This window comes from Molossus molossus, unplaced genomic scaffold (genome assembly GCF_014108415.1).
Source record: "Molossus molossus isolate mMolMol1 unplaced genomic scaffold, mMolMol1.p scaffold_m16_p_16, whole genome shotgun sequence".
Lineage (NCBI taxonomy): Eukaryota > Metazoa > Chordata > Mammalia > Chiroptera > Molossidae > Molossus > Molossus molossus.
The window spans coordinates 38644120-38661066 of NW_023425351.1; the positions used below are offsets into that span (position 1 = coordinate 38644120).

Sequence of the window (16947 nt, forward strand, 5' to 3'; positions counted from 1 at the left end):
AACATTATGTAGACAGTTACTGAAAACAAAGCATCTTACCGTTTGTACCTGTAAGGAGGACTGAGCACATCCACATGCTCCCAGAATTGGGAAGGCTATCAGAAGTAAGTTGGGAGAAGGGGAGAGGAGTTGGGGGAGTGACTGTGAGAATACGTTAAACAACTTGGACACTACTCTGCCTGTATTTTCCTATAATGAACATATATTTCTTGGAAATATTTCTTAAAAATTAGGACACTTAAATGGACATAAATTTTCTCATCAAATCTATATGTACTAGATAAAAGACTGTGTTAAAAAAAAACCCAAAAAACAAAAGGAATAGTATTTGGCATAATAAATGATTAAGTATATAACTCATTCTGTATTAAAGTACAGCCATGTTTTCTCTCCAAATAGTATTTCAACTATTGTTTATATGCAAAACAGTGTTTTAGTCTTTGTATTCCCAGGTAGATCCCAGTGCTGCCACATAAATCTTTGTGGACTGAACATTCTGCAGTGTAAGGTGGGGCTGTGGGCTGTCAGGAAATGAGTGAGGCTGACGCGGGAGGGATGAACTGGACGCGTGTCAGAGATGGAGCAGTATGAACTGACGGGTATTAGCGTTATGTTAATCAGTGTACAATATATGCAAGTCAAGACATGCCGTACACCTTAAACTTGGTGCTATATGTCCATTTTATCCCAAGAAAAAGAAAACACTAGGTTGTCAAATATGATTGAAAAGCAGGGTGTGAGGAAGGAAAAGTGAGGCTGGGAAGATGAATCATAGACACATGAATATGTTTGGATTTTAAGAATGGCATGAAATCGGAAAATAACTCGAAACACCACAAAATATGTTCTGTAACATAATTTGTGTATATATACACATGGATATTTGCATTTTTCTAGTACAAATACTGTTTTCCTTTGAGTCACCCTTTCCTCATTAAACAGTCCTGCCTTGCTGTACTGTGTTTTCTCTTTTATTTTTAATTGTAATTAATCTTCACAGCTGCTTAGTTATATAGTAATATCCTGTGTGTTTAAACACATGCCTACAGATTGAATTTCCCAGAAAGCAAGTTCAAAAGCTTTTAAATAGATCTTTTATGGGTGCTACAAAGATTCTTTAGGAACGCAACATTAATGATTTGAGAAAGCTATTTCACTGTATTTTTGTTGTTGCAGTAGTTTTATCCTATGTTAATCTTCTGAGTTGTCTGATAAGTTGAGATAAGTTCTCAGTTAACATAAAGATAACCTCCTCTACCCTTTTCGTATAAGCTATTTCATGTGGCTGTTAGAAGTAGATCTGTGTGACTCTTGATTTGGAGGAATGATAATATACCCTGTTTCCTGAGAAATCATTTTTAAAACATTAAAGTATTTTACACTTGCTTGTTGCAGACATATTGGGGAAAAAATAAAAACCAAATTGTAAAGGAAAAATATTTTTAAGACCATAATTTAGCAGGTAAGAGGTAACCACTATTAACATTTTGGTCTGTGTCCTTCCCATTTTTTTTTTCTTGGAATATATAGAATATACAAAATTAGTACTAATTTTGTATATTCTGTATATTGTTAACATAACGTTAACACCCCAAATATACTAATTTTGTATATTCTATAGTTATTTAGTCTTTATTTTAGCTTAGTAATACAATGTTTAAAAGATCACATTAAAAAAGTAATAATTTTTATTGTATAGAACATTATTTTAACTTAGTGGGACGGTGTTATCTCTTATTTGTCAGTGATAAACCAAATGTACCCAAGGCCTCCAGTCTTCTGAAGTCATCTTTTCCTTTAATAACCAAATACAGTTGGTTAGGCCACACCCCACATAATGTTCTATGAAGAGCCTGTGTAAAAACCTGTGCCAATAATTATGAGGATTTCCAGAGGCATGAAACACAGATTTATTTACTATCTCTCCTCAGTATAATTCCATTTGTCTTTATCTTATGGATGAATTTGAACATCTTTTCATGTATATAAATATCAGTTATTTATCCTTTGATTTATTTATATTTGTCCACTTCATGGTTATATTTGTCCATGACATGGTTATGTCATGTTTCAGTATCTTTGAGGTTTTATTTCTTACATTTAGATCCACACGGAACACATTTGAAGCAGGATGCGAAGCGTGGACGCCCAGATGGCGCCTCACTTAAACCGAAGCTCAGTGGCCTTCAGCACCTAGCTTCCATCCGCGTGGATCCGAAGGGCATTGAAATAAATTAGAGCAAGTGACTTCTAAAGGAGATGCTGTCGTAACTCCCTTTGTTAAAAATGAACTATGAGAAGTGCATAGTCACTCTCCACTTGATCATTTTTTACATCTGTTTGTTTTTTTAAATTACTGTGGCTAAAGTGGGGTATTCTGAACCTCAATCAAATTTTAGTCGATCCCCTCTGCTTTCTCTTTTAACTGTCTTTTACTCAAATAAGGGAAGAAAAGGCATTTTTCTTCTTGGTTTCCTTTTTTTTTTTTTTTTTTTCTTCCTTCTCTTTTCCTCTTTTCAAACAGCGAAAAAATGGCAGAAGGGAAGAAGAGGTTAAACTAGACACCTGTAAGCTACACTGCAAGTTAGCATGCTTCCAAGCACGGTTCTAAATCATCTTGTCTGTTATCTTTCTCTCTCTCAGTTTTGGACAGGTACAAAATAAAACAGGGTTTTCATAGGGGTTAGTTCAGATGTGAACCACGATAAATAAGAGAGGTGGCAATTTAGGTCCGTCTAAACTTTTAAAATATTCATTTAAACCAGTGGTTCTCAACCTCCCTAATGCCTCGACCCTTTAATCCAGTTCCTCATGATGTATGTGGGCGGACCCTCCTGGAGACATAGAGGAGGGTGTCTCAGTTCCTCAGACCACCGAAAATGTGTTTTCCGATTTTTTTAGGCGACCCCTGTGAAGGGGTCATTCGACTCCAAAGAGGTGGCAACCCACAAGTTGAGAAGTGCTGATTAAACAAAATTTTAAGATTAATTTAGTGTGGATGGAGCTGGTGCTGGTGACAACTGCTTTCCCTACTCAAGGCACTGTCTTCTGTGGAAGTGGGACCAACTCACATTTTCTGGTTGTGTGAGGAATTTCCTGTGGGACCCAAGTCAATGGAAATGTATTTCTGAGTTTTGTTGATGTTTAATGTCCACTGTGGACTGAGGTCCCACACAGCTGCTCAGTTCACGTCTTAAACTAGCTTTAGGGGAGCTAGTTCTTATTCTCTCCAACTTTCTCGTGTGTGTGTGTGTCAGAGAGAATGGATGAGCAATAGATGAAATGTATATTGTGTTGCCTGAATATCAGAGGCAAAATGAAACCAGTGTGTGTCTCAGGTTGTATGGACTCTGGAGGACCCACCCAGCTGCATCTGGTGAGAAACTGCAGGTCAAAAGTAGATGAGTATTTTACTTCTATTAGAGGGGATGCTGTCACTATTCCCCAGTGCAGCTGCACTTGTCTGGCTCACAGAATGTCCCTAGAAAATACATTTAAGAGGCTGGAGCAGGAGGGAAAAGGAAACGGACAGATGTGGTTCTGAAGGATGACTGCTGTACTGAAAGGTCTCTCCTGTCCTATTCACAGAGCAGTTCAGGCTGCGGAGGGGCTTCTGCTCGGTTCTGCAGGTGCTCAGAGTGCCCAGGCCATGGAGACCTTGCTATCTGGGGCAAAGGGCAGTTATTGTCTTTGGTAAATTTTCTCCTACTATTAAAAGTCATTTGGGGAAAAAAAAGTCATTTGGCTCTTCATCTTTTCTCCTCTTTGTTCAAGAGAAAAAGAAGGGTCCTTTTCTCTCTCTCTAGATTAAAACAAAAATTTAATCTTGATGGAAATTTTTTCCCCAGTGACATTTCTGGTATATAATGCATTAGATATTTGGTAGTGACTTAAATCACTATTTAGGCTGATGTGACATTTTTTTTTTTGGTGTTTTATCTACCCGGAATCAAGGAAACCACAGTAGGGAGTAGAGAATGTAGTTAAATGTTAAATGTGACCCTGGGTAAACAGCAATTTCTTCTGCAGTTGTAGTCACCACTTCATGCACATTAATGAATACATTTGGTGGTTCCAACTCATTGTCTGCACCTGGAATGAGTTGCCCAGTGAGTTTTGTTTTTAAAAAAGTCAGCGGTCATTCAACAAACTGGCTGCTCTGTTATGGGCTGGGGATGCAGAGACGTCTATGATGCCACAGTCTAGTAGAGAGAGCTGTAAATAAGCAAAATAAAGCATCATCAGATTCATAATAGAGGTACATAGAGTGCATTTAGAGATCCAAAGAAAGGAGAGTTAAATTATTTGAGGAAGGAATATTTGATAATTATTTGAGAAAAAGATTCTTAGAGGAACTGGTGCTTACATGAAAACTTGAAAACAAAGTAGGTGTTCACCAGGAGGATAAGAGTTTGAAGGGGTATTTGATGGAACAGCATGACAGAAGTTGACATCTGCCACCTGCTGTTCTGTGAACCCAGCATGTCTTTCATTCCTGGAATCATTTGAGGTGGAGCTGGGGAAAGAGATACAGAGGGCAAGATACATGTGGGTCCCAAGAGCCACTGGTGGCTATGTTTCCAGCCACATGGAGACGTGAGAAATGAAATTCATAGTTAGAAATGAATCAGAAATAAGGAAAAGAGAAAAAGAATGTCCTAAAGACATCTAATTTCCAGTTCCATTTGTTCCTGATTTCCACTGGCATTCCTTGTCCTGCCAACAGTTTGGTTTTATGAGCCTTCCAGTAAATTCCTCCCTTTTGCTTAAGCAAGCTTAAATTAAATTTCTGTCACTCATAACCACAACAGTCTGGCCAATTGAGGGATTGAGAGCTTGAAGGAATGAAGTTTATGTGTGTATATCCTTCCTTGCTGTGTAAAAGGCTCAAGTATCATCTTGCTGCTGTGTGACAACGGTATGTGTTAATGTTTATGTACCCAGAGAAGGTAAATGACAAACTTTTATATAATAGCTACTGTACATGTGCTTTAGTTAATGTAAGAAATTGCCTATAGCCCTGGCTGGTTTGGCTCAGCAGTTAAGCGATGGCCCATGGACCAATGAGTCTTGGGTTTGATTCTGGTCAAGGACACGTACCTAGGTTGTGATTCGTCCCTGGCTCTGGTCGGGGTCGTGAGGGAGGCAGCCACTCGATGTGTCCCTTTCATGTCAATATTTCTCTCTCTCCCTCCCTCCCTCCCACTCTATCTAAACAAAAATGGAAAAATGTCCTTGGGTGAGGATACAAAAAAAAAAAAAAAAAAAGCAATTGCCTATAGAAATAGAATGTAAATAGTATTCAGTTAGGAAAGAGAATTTAGATTCTTTTTTAAATCAAAAATCTTTGCTTTTGATAAAGTATTCCAATAAAACCCTACATTTATATCTAAATGTTAAAGATGTCAATAGGTATTATTAGTGGAGGTTTTATTGTGAAATTTAGCTATAACCCTGTCTTAGCATATGTTCCATGGGCAGTTGAAAAGAATATGCATTTTGCCCAGCTGGTGTGGCTCAGTGGATTGAGCATCATCCCATGGACTGAGAGGCCCTGGTTCGATTCCCGGTCAAGGCACATGCCTGGGTTACAGGCTCGATCCCCAGTAGGGGATGTGTAGGAGGCAGCCTGTTGTTTTTCACATCGATGCTTCTATCTCTCCCTAAAAAAAAAAAAGTCAATAAAAACATATTTAAAAAAATATATATGCATTTTGCCATTGTTGGGTGAAATGTTCTATAAATCTTGATTAAATTCTGTTGCTTGATGATGTTCTGTATATCCTTACTGTTTCCATGTCTAGTTGTTCTGTCAATTGAGGTGTTAAATTTTTCAACTCTAATTGTGGATTTGTCTATTTCTCCTTTTAATTCTATCAGCATTTGCTTCACATATGTATTTAGTAGCTCTGTTGTTTGATACCTCCATAATATTTAAGATCACTATGTCTGCTTGGTGAATTAATCCTTTTATTATTATGTAATGTCCCTCTCTATCTCTGGTAAATTTCTTTGTTTTGAAGTATATTTTATTATTATTATAGCCACTCCTGCTTTCTTTTGATTAATGTTTGCATGATCCGTCTTTTTCTATTCTTTTGTTTTCAATCTACCTCTATAGTTAAATATTTAAGTTAGTTTCTTGCAGTCAGCATTCATTGGACCATATTTTCTAATCCATTCTGCCAATTTCATCTTTCAATTTGTGTATTTAGATCATTTACAATTAATGTAATTATTATTATTATTTTTTATCCTCACCTGAGGACATTTGCATTTATCTTGAGATAGAGCAGGAGGGAGTGAGGGAGGAAGAGAGAGAAGAGAGAGAGAAACATCGATGTGAGAGAAACACATCAAGTGGTTGCCACCCACACAACCCCAACAGGGGCCGGGGACAAACTGCAACTGAGGCCATGCCCTTGGCGGGAACTGAACCCAGGCCTCTACTGGTCTGTGGGCCGATGCTCTGACCGCTGAGTCAAACTGGCCAGGGTATAATTATTGATGTTAGGACTTAAATCTGCCATTTTTAATTTTCTGTTTTATTTTTTGCTTTTTGTGGATTATTTGAACATTTTTTGGAATTCTGTTTTTTACCTATAGTGTTTTTATTTTTATTTTATAATTATATTATTCTATAGATTATCCTATGGCTTTTGAGTGTATCTCCTTATAACTTTTATTAGTGGTTGCTCCAGGTATTACTTTATATATTCATAACTTATTATAGTCTAATGGTGTCAAGATTTTATCAGTTCAAGTGTAGAAACCTCACCTCCCGTTACATTCTTTTGCCCTCTGTTTATAATATAATTTCCTAAGTAGTTCCTCTATACACATTTAGAACCACATCAGAACCAATCAGTGTTATAATTTTTGCTTCAACCATCAAACACAATTTAGAAAAGAAAATGTACAGGCATGCACCTCATAATGATGTTTCAGTCAATGACAGACTGCATATACAACAGAGCTGAAAAATTTCTGTCATCTAGTGATGTCATAGTCATCATAATGTCAGTGCAGTATATTTACTCATGTTTATGGTGATGCTGGTGTAAATCTGTGCTGCTAGTTGTCTAAAAATATAGCACATACAATTAAGTATAGTACATAATACTTGATAATGATAATAAATGACTATGTTACTGGTTTATGTATTTACTATACTATACTTTCTATTGTTATTTTAGAGTATGCTCTTTCTACTGATTAAAAACACAGTTTTTCTGTTTATGCCTGGTTTCTTTAATGCTGAGATGGCATCCCAGGGCCACCACCTCCTCTCTGAAGATTGTAGGATTGCTATTAATCACGTGGCGTCTTATGAGCTACACATCAGTGATGTTTATTTGTCTATGGCCTGTTATTATAACAAAGACAGGGGAGCATCTCTTTTTGCCACATTCTTTGAAGATCAAGCTGAGGTGAAGAGGGAACATGCAAAGTAATTCCTAAAATATCTAAGAAAACGTGAGTCAAGTCTGCATTCAATTGATAAAGAGGCCTGACATAGATAACTGGGGAAATGGAGTACAAGCTCTAGAGTCTGCTCTGGAGTTGGAGAACAGTTAACCAACCTCCTGCTAAACCTGAAGATCATGGCTTCTGCTAAGGAGGAAACTGATCTCTTACATTTCATGGGAAAGTACCTGGATAAACAGAAGAGGAACACAAGCTCCCTGGAACACCAGCTTGTATATCATAAGGGGTTAGAAAAGCGGGTCCCGGAGGAAGACCCATTTAAAAGCCTGCTCAAGTGCCAGGTAAAGAGACATAACATCTGAGAGCAACAAAGCAAGTCTTCCCATTGCAGTAGGTCCCCAAATCAGCTACTTAAGAATCTTAATCTCCATTTAACAGAAGACTGCTTTTCTTCATTAGTGTGTGTACAAATAAACCTGTTTTCACATTATAAAAAAAAATAAAAACAAAGTTTGCTGTGAAACAGTATGTTGTGTTACCCTGGCAGCAGCCTCATAGATCTTGTGTTTACCAAATCTCTGGATTGCATTATTTTCTCTTGTGCTTGATGTAATCTTGTGTTGTTTTGTTCATCACGATCCCCAAGCATACAAAACCCACTGCTAATGTTGCCAGTAAGAGGCCACACTGAATAATTGATGTGGAAATGAAATTAAGAGTGATTAAGGACTATGAAGGTGAAAATCAGTGATGATTATTGTTTGCCAGTCAGGCACATCCCATTCCACCGTAGCTACAATCTTGAAGAATAAGAACAAAGTGATGGAAGCTGTCAAAGGATTTGCTTCATTGAAGGTAACACGACACAAAATTTGAGAAGGGCCTATATGAGGCACGGAGAAACCTCTAAGGACCTGGATTGAAGACCACACACACAAAGGTATCCCTTTCAGTACCGTGATGATCATGGCCAAAAAGTTTGTTCACGATGTTGAAATAAAAGGCTGGACCCAGCTATGATTTTAAGTTTACTGCTGGCTCTGGGTGATTTAAATTCAATAATTATTCTTTGCATAATGTGAAAGTGAGTGGTGAGTCTATGCATGCTGATGTTAAGGCAGCTGAAAAATTTTGGGAAACTAGATAGGCTGATTGTGGAGGAAAATTACTTGCCAGAGAAAATATTCAATATGGATGAAAACTTTTTATTCTGAAACAGATGCCTGAAAGGACTTGCATCTATGAGCAGGCCAAGTCGATGTCAGGTTCAAGGCTGTTACGGACAGAATAATAGTCTTGTTTGAAGGCAATGTTGCAGGCTACAAATTGAAACCCTTTGTCATCTGGCATAGTGAGAACCTCAGGGCCTTCAAGTATATCCTTAAGCACACACTGCCAGTGTACTACAGGAGCAATAAGTGATGGATGACCCAGCTCTTCCAAGATGCCCTCCTGAATTGCTATGCTAGCAAAATGGAGAAGTACTGTTTGGAGAATGACATACCTTTCAATATTTTATATATTTTTTTCACTTTTTAAAAATTGATGTGAGAGAAACATCAACCGGTTGCTTCCCGTACACTCCTGGACCAGAGATTAACCTGCAACCTGGGTATGTGCCCTGAGCAGGAATCAAACCCACTGCCTTTTGGTGTATGGGACAATGCACCAGCCACTTAGCCACACCAGCCAGGGCAGTATTTTGCTTGTAATTGACAGTGCTCCCAGACATCCTCCTTTTATTGGTGATCTTCATCCCAATGTCAAAGTGATGTTTCCCCTCCAACTACCACTTCTTTGACCCATCAGTGGGTCAAGGAATTATAGCAGTTTTTAATGCCTGCAACTGAGGAGGCCCTCTGCCCACACTATTGCTGCAACTGAGGAAGACACTGAGAAGACACTGATGCAATTCTGGAAAGATTACAACATCTGTGATTGCATCAAGAACCTCGCTTGGGCTTGAGGTAATGTCACATCAAAGAGTCTATGAGTGCATCTGGAAGAAGACACTTCAGAGGTCAATCCATGACCTCAAAGGATTTACCAAGGTAGAGGTGGTTGCAAATATCATCAAGGCTGAGGATGACATTGAGGAGCTCCTAGAGGTCATTAATGAGGAATTGACTAATGGGGAGTTGTTGGAGCAGGAACAGGAACACAGCTGAAGGAGAGGCAAGAGAAAAGGAAACTGCAGAAGAAAAGAGAAGAACCTCCAAGAAAATTCACAGTGAAGGGTTTAGCGGAAGCTTTCACAGACCTTAACAAGCTCCTTAAAAACGTTTGAAAATATGAATCCCGACACCAAAAGGCTTTTCATTAGTAGAGAAGAATGTTTATGTTGCAGTATCTGTTTACAAGCAAATTTATGATGAAACAAAAGAAACACTCCAAGCAGCCACCATGGGCATATTTCTAAAAATAGTGACAGCTCCACACGCTGGGCATCAGGCAGTTCCTGCAGGAGGCGTCCCAGAAGAAGGCTCTGTCGTAGGAGCTGACAGCCTCTTGCATGCTGTTGGCCCTGAAGACCTTCCAGTGGGACAAGATGTGGAGACAGTGATATTGCTGGGCCTGACCCTGTGTAGACTTAGGCCAATGTGTATGTCTGTGTCTTAGTTTTTCACACAAAAAAGTTCAAAAAGTAAAGAAAGAAAAAAAAATTAAAAATAGAGAAAAGCTGATAGAGTAAGGATATAAAGAAAATATTTTTGTCAGCTGTATACTGTGTGTGTGTGTGTGTTTAATTCTCACCCAAGGATATTTTTCCATTTATTTTTAGACAGAGTGGGAGGGAGGGGGAGAGAGAGAGAGAGAGAGAGAGAGAGGAGAGAGAGAGAGAGAGAGAGAGAGGCATTAATTGGTTGCCTCCTACATAATCCTGACCGGGGCCAGGGACTGAACAGCAACCAAGGTCCGTGCTCTTGGCTAGAATCGAACCCATGACTCTCTGGTCTGTGGGCCGATGCTCTAACTGCTGAGCCAAATGAGCCAAATGTTTGTGTTTTAAGCTAAGTATTATTATAAAAGAGTTGAAAAGAATATTTAAAAGTTTATAAAATAAAAAATTACAATAAGCTAAGGTTAACTTATTATGAAGAAAAATACTTTTTCACAAATTTAGTATAGCCTAAGTGCACAGTGTTTATAAAGTCTACAGTAGTGTATAGGAATGTCTGAGAACTCACCTTTCAATGACTCACCCAGAACAACTTCCAGTCCTGTAAGCTCCATTCATGGTAAGTGCCCCCTTTTTTTAAAAAAAACTTTTTACTGTATTTTTATCGTACCTTTTTATGCTTACATATTTTTAGATATACAAATAGGATATTACAATTCCCTATAGTATTCAGTACAGTAACATGATGTACAGGTTTGTAGCCTAGGAGCAATGGGCTATGCCACATAGCCTAGGTGTGTAGTAGGCTATCCCACCTAGGTTTGTGTAAGTGCACTCTGATGTTTGCGCGACAAAAATGCCTAATGACGCATTTCACAGAACATGTGTTCATTAAATGATGCATGACTGTATTGTATTTACTCATGATCTTTACTCTTTTTTTCCTTTTTAAATTCCTCATCTGAGGATATTTTTCTACTTATTATCAGATTGGGGGGGGGGGGGGACAGAGAGAAACAGATGTGATAGAGCCACATCAACTGGTTGCCTCCTGCAAGACCCGACTAGAACCGGGACAAACCTCAACTGAGGTACGTGCCTTTGACCAGAATTGAACCTGCAACTCATTGGTCTGCAGGCCAATGCTCTAACCGCTGAGCCAAATCAGCCAGGGCCATGATCTTTACTCTTTCTGTTCTTTTTTACTTCCTGATAGTCCAAGATTCCTTCCTTTTCCATTTCCTTTCTGTTTAGAGAACTTTATTCATTCTCTCAAGATAAGTCTGCTGATGACAAATGCTCTTAGTTTTTCTTCAGCGAATAATGTCTTGCTTTTCCATTTATACTTTTTTTTTTGGGGGGGGTGTCGCGGTACGTGGCCCTAGTGGGAACTGAACCCGGGACTCTCTGGTCCGCAGGCCAATGCTCCAATTGCTGAGCCAAACCGTCCAGGGCTCCATTTATTCTTGAAGGGTATTTTCACTGATGTTGAATTCTAAGTTGACAGTTACTTTATTTCAGCACTTGAAAATTGTGCTACTTTCTTCTGGCCTCCACAGTTTCTGATAGGGAAATCCACTATCATTCAGTTTGTTTTCTTTTAAATGTAAGGTGTTGTTTCTCTCTGATATTAAGATTTTTTTCTTTGTCTTTGGTTTCTATTTTTGTGAGCTCAAAATTTTATTATAATAATTATCAGTCATTAAATTACATTTATTATTTTACTTTTCAAATATAGTTAACAATATCATTTTATATTAGTTTCAAGTGTACAGCATAGTTGTTAGAGATAGTTATAATTTACCAAGTGATCCCCCCCCAATAAATTTAGTACCCACTTGGCACCATACATAGTTATTATATTATTGAACTATATTCCTTATACTGTACTTTATATTCCTGTGACTATTTTATAACTACCAATTTGTACTTATTAATCCTTTCCCACATAAAGTTGCCCAAATATTTTGTCCAAGATGCTACTGTAGGCTTTTTGCCTTTTTTAAACAAAGTTTTTCTCCTGAGAACACCTTGAATAGTAACAGTTTCTGGATATAAAGGTAATGCCAAATCTGATTCTGTATAACTGCTGGCCTTCAGGTGGCTTTGATAGCCATTTTGTGCTATTTGTATCACTGGGCTGAAAGAATGGTATATTCTATTTTCTAAAGTACACCACGAGGGCCCTGGCCAGTTTTGCTCAGCGGTTAGAGCGTTGGCCCACAGACAGGAGAGTCCTGGGTTCAGTTCCCCACTAAGGGCACGTACCTCGGTTGCAGTTTGTCCCTGGCCGCAGCTGGGGTTGTGTGGGTGGGAGCCAGTCAATGTGTCTCTCTCACATCTATGTTTCTCTTCCTTCCTCTCTTCTCCCTCCTGCTCTATGTGAAGATACATGCAAAAGTGTCCTCGGGGGAGGATAAAATAAATAAACAAAAAAGTAGACCACAAGTTCTCTTCACTTAGTTCAGAACCATCACTGCTACCATTGATGTTCCACTAGAAAGAGTAGAACTTGCTGCTTGGCCTTGGGATGGTGCGTGAGGCTCCATGATGCTGTCATCTAACAGATGTCTAGGCCCTGCATTTGGGAACATTACACTCTTAAACTTTGCAGTGTTCATTTTATGAATGAAATTATAACCCAAGCTGTGGCATTCACAGTGTCCATGTGGAATCAGGTTCCAGGGGATGGTGGTATCCGTGGTAGCAAGGCTCTTCAGCTGCCACACTTTTTCTTGTACTTTGTGGAGATGCTCCTACTTCAGGACCTACGAAATCTCTCCTAGAAGCAGCAGAACGCTGTGTGCTTGTCTGGTTCTGCCTTTATGAAGTCTTGTAATGATCATCTTCCACAAACTTTTGTAGTTCTATATACTGAACAGAGTTCATATACGTTTGGACATGATGCAACATGGGGGTGTCATATTCAAAGAACTGCTGTAAATCAGATGTTATTTGAAGAATGTGATTTATCAAATTTGATCTTTGTTCATTTTCTGGGATGCTGTCAATTGACAGGTATGCTGAATCAATGTATATTAATTCTGATAAATAGATACCTAAGTAGGGAATGCAAGGTGTCTTCTTTAAGCTATTTATATAGTCTCTGAGTCTTTTGTAGTCATCCTCTTTATTCATTACATGTTCTAATTTTTCAAAGGTACTTTTGTCTTTAAAAAAAAATTTTTTTTCTTTATTGATTTTAGAGAGAGAGGAAGGGAGAGAGAGATAGAAACATTGATGAGAAAGAACATCGATCGGCTGCCTCCTGCATGCCCCCCAATGGGGATCAGGCCCACAACCTGGGCATGTGTCCAGACTAGAAATTGAACTGGTGACCTCCTGCTGCATGGGTCGAAGCTCAACCACTGAGCCACACCAGCCAGACTACTTTTATCTTTTTGACAAAAATAATAATGCCCATGTTTTAGTCAGCCTGAAAATTGGGGCACTCTGAAAGCCAGAAACCACTGTAGGCTTTGTTTCTGACTGGGTTCATCTATTTTTCTCCTAAGTTCCTTGAGCATCCTTATAACCAGAACTCTGTGTCTGGTAAATTGCTTGCCTCCTTTTCGGATAGTTCTTTTTCTGGAGTTTTGTCCTGTTCTTTTATTTTGGACATGGTTCTTTGTCTCCTCATTTGGCTGCCTCTCTGTATTTGTTTACATGTATTAGGTAGATCTGCTACACCTCCCAGTCTTGGCTGGGTGGCCTTATGTAGTAGGTGTCCTGTGCAGTAATGCAGTCTCTGACCACCTGAGTTGGGTGCTCCAGGAGTGTCCTTTGTTTACGTTGTTTGTACCCTCCTTTTGTAGTTGAGCCTTGATTGCTTTTGGCATATCAGTGGATAGAGTTGACCTTCAGGCTGACTGGCTGTGAGGGAGGACTGGTCATAACTATAGCTTATAGGCCGCTGTGCAGGGGCTGACTCTACGGGGCTGGATATGCCCCAGTGGGCTATGGTGCCTTCTGAGACCACCCTTTGGGTGTGCTGTTTGTGGAGCTAATCGGGTGGTGCACTGTTATGTTCTGAAGCTGGTCACTGGATGTGTTTGTTCTGGGGTCTCTTGTGTGGGCTCTGGTGCAGGCCAAGGTCAGCTGCTGCTGGTAATTAGCCAATGGCTACTTAGAGAATATTTAGGAAATGAAATAATGTATCCTGAGTCATACAGCAAGTAATAGGAAGAACTGGGATTTGAACTGGGATCTGGTAGGAGCTATAAAATGATGCATTTCGTAGCTGTCTATGCTGGGCGGAGGCATGTGGGAGAGGCCTTGCTGTAAACCAAGGCTGTCTGCCACCAGTGTCAGGCCTGCGGTCACTCAGCAAAAGACACACAGTACCCCAAGGCCTGACATCTCCTGCTGGCTGCTCATAAGTCTCAGCCACTCAAAGAGCCTCGGAAGGTATGTGAGTGGGTAAAGCAGGGCATACGGGAGTCACTAGGGTAGGGCAAGTGGTGTTCACCAGGTTAACGCAGATTCAGATTTGGCACCGGAGCTGCTGCCTTCCTGGGGCCTGGGAACCTCTGAGAGTTTTAAGCAAGGTTGACATTTAACCAAGGCCAGCTCCCTGAAACAGGAGCCTTGAGTTAGGTGGGGCGTGGTCACAAGGAGTCATCAGGGTGGGGTGAGTTCACCGGCTAATGCAGATTCAGATTTGGCCTGTGGGGTAGGTTTCAACATAGGAAAGATCGCATCCACCTGCCAGCTGTGTGGGAAGAGGGCTCAGCGCAGGGACAATGACACTGTCCCTCCTGCCCTGGTCCAGAAACCACACAACTCGGTTTCTCCTTGTGTGTCTCTGGTGCCCCCTGAGCCCAGCGTGAGTGCCTACAAGCGAGTGAGTCAGGTGTAGCCTTTGTTGAAACTACCTACTGAGTTTTAAACATCAGTTATTATATTTTTCAGTTCTGAAATTTCCATTTGCTTCTTCTTTATGTCTTGTAGTTCTGTGCTGAGACTTTCTATTTCTTTGCTGAGAATTTCAGGTTTTTCATATTTCAAACATGTTCGTAGTCGCTTGTTGAAACATCTTTAAGGTGGCTGCTTTAGAATCTCTGTCGGACAATTTTAACATCTCTGTCATTTTAGTGTTGGCATTGATGATCTTTTTTCTTCCAAGTTGAGATTTTCCTGATTCTTGGCATGATAAGTGATTTTCAACTGAAACCTGGATGTTTTGAACATTATGTTGTGAGGCTCCGGATCTTACTTAACCCTCTGTTTTAACTCGCTCCTCTGGTGCCAGCCCGGTGGGGGAGGGAGGAGTGCCGCCAGGTGGGCCGAGCAGTCCAGTTGGCCTCTGGTGACACTGGAGTGGAAAGAGACGCCTACTTACTTCGGGACAGGGGTGGGAATTCTGGATCCACTAATACCTCCCTGGCTGGGAAGGATAGGAGTGTGTTGTTACTGTTGCCCATGTGGCCCAGTTCTAACAGCACAGGAAGGTGGCCTCACTACTTCTGGGCAGTCGGTCAAGTTCAGACTCCCCATGTGGTCTCTGCCAACACCAAGGAGGTAGCAGCCTTGTTATTGTCAGGTTAGGAAGAAGTCCAGCTCTCATGGCCTTCTCTGATACCACCTCAGTGGGTGTGTGTGTGTGGGGGGATGCTTTGCAGATGGGGCCCTTTGATATAGCCTAGTGAGACAGGAAGTCTAGGCTTCCACTTCCCTTTTGCTGGCTGGGTGGGAATGGGACCACTGTTTTTTTCTGTGGTTTTCAGCTGAAGTAAGTGGTTACTGTCTAAAAAATTTCAGTCTTGTTAGGCTGCTCTTTTGGCTAGAGAGAATAGACTTCTGTTAGGAAATTTTTTTTTTTTTTTTTTTTTGCTTCTGTTGGCATTTCTAGGTTGTCAGCTTCTTCAATTTGAAGTCTGGGGTATATGAAGCTAAAAGAAAACCAAGGGAACTCATGACCAGGTTGTGCCTTGGATGCCAATGTCCCTAGTTTGTCTACCTTCTCATGTCTTATCTACATTGTCTAGGGTTTTTAGTTGCATTTAGTGGGAACAGTAGAGAGGAGGACCTCTGGTTGGCTTTATGCTTTTGGAATTGCACAGAGATCTATTGCACTGGTATGCTAAATACCCCATTAGAACAATGTCTGGTACATAATAGGAGCTTGATAATATTCAGTGACCAACTGAATCCCCACTTTACCAAGGAGAATACTTAGGAAATGAAATAATGTATCCTGAGTCATACAGCAAGTAATAGGAAGAACTGGGATTTGAACTGGGATCTGATTCTAAAGCCTGAGCTCTCAGAAGCATCTTTGGAGCACAGGTGAAATTCAAGGCCCCTTGTTTTCTTAGAACAAAGGAAGAGTGAGAGGGAGCCCCCACTTGCCACACTGACAAAGTGACAACACAACACTTAACTGAATTTACAGTGATCTTTGCGTTCTGCAAACAATGCCCAGCACTGTCATCTCTCTTTCCGTCCATTCACGGTGAAGCTTCCTGCTACTGTCTTAATTACTCCTTAATTCTTGTGCAAATAGGACTCCACCCCAATTTCTGTTCTACAGCAACCTTTTTTCCAGCCCCAAAGACCAAATGCAACAGTCTTCACAATTCTCATCCTTTAAAATTTTTCAGCATTGTTTCCTAATGTTGTTCACCACATCCAAACTTCTCCCTGCTCTTGACTTTCATGATCCTCCACTTTCTAGATTTGCCTTCCATCCCACTGATTGCTTTCAGTCTCCTCTTTCTATTCTCATCCTCTGAATGACACAATTCGTCAAGATTCTTCCTTTCTCTTCGTTGTCCACAGTCTTCTTCTCAGAGAATTTATCTAAGCTCACAGCCTCAACGAGGCTGGTAAATCTATCTATCCATCCATCCATCCATCCATCCATCCATCCATCCATCCATCCATCCATCCAATGTTCA

At 40.2% G+C, this 16947-nt stretch overlaps 1 protein-coding gene and 1 pseudogene across 1 annotated transcript in view; one reads left to right on the forward strand and one right to left on the reverse strand.

Annotated features, from left to right (window-relative positions):
• Positions 1–16947, forward strand: part of PLEKHF2 (pleckstrin homology and FYVE domain containing 2) — a 98583-nt gene continuing 81636 nt past the window's right edge. Inside the window, exon 1 of the mRNA XM_036263959.1 lies at positions 1–104. The gene's annotated coding sequence lies outside the window, so the exon portion shown is untranslated. The remainder of the gene's footprint in view (positions 105–16947) is intronic.
• On the reverse strand, positions 11965–15471 carry LOC118631442 (annotated as a pseudogene).